The sequence below is a fragment of the Cynara cardunculus genome (assembly GCF_001531365.2).
Source record: "Cynara cardunculus var. scolymus isolate 2C chromosome LG 5, CcrdV1, whole genome shotgun sequence".
Taxonomy (NCBI): Eukaryota; Viridiplantae; Streptophyta; class Magnoliopsida; order Asterales; family Asteraceae; genus Cynara; species Cynara cardunculus.
Genome location: NC_037532.1, coordinates 25,440,339 through 25,440,676, shown reverse-complemented (window position 1 = coordinate 25,440,676; position 338 = coordinate 25,440,339).

Here is a 338-nt window from a genome sequence, read left to right as displayed (position 1 = left end):
AGTGTCCGTCGCAAATCCGTCGCTGATTTCCGTCGCTGATAGCATTACCTACGACATTTTGACCGACGGAGTATCAGCGACGGATCAACGACGGAAAGCACTTTCAGCGACGGATCAGCGAGGGAATTTTCCCTCGCTGATACCCAGCATTTTTGTAGTGCAACCGATCCATACCGGTCCCGGGCCGGTTCCGGTCCCTCTCCGGTCCCGGTTCCGGTCCTCCGACGATTACGGGCCGGGCCGGACCCATTTGGCCATCTCCCCATTTGGCCATCTCAAAACATAAGTAACTCAATGTTCAAATATAATCATTAAACAATCAAAGTTGACAAACTCCT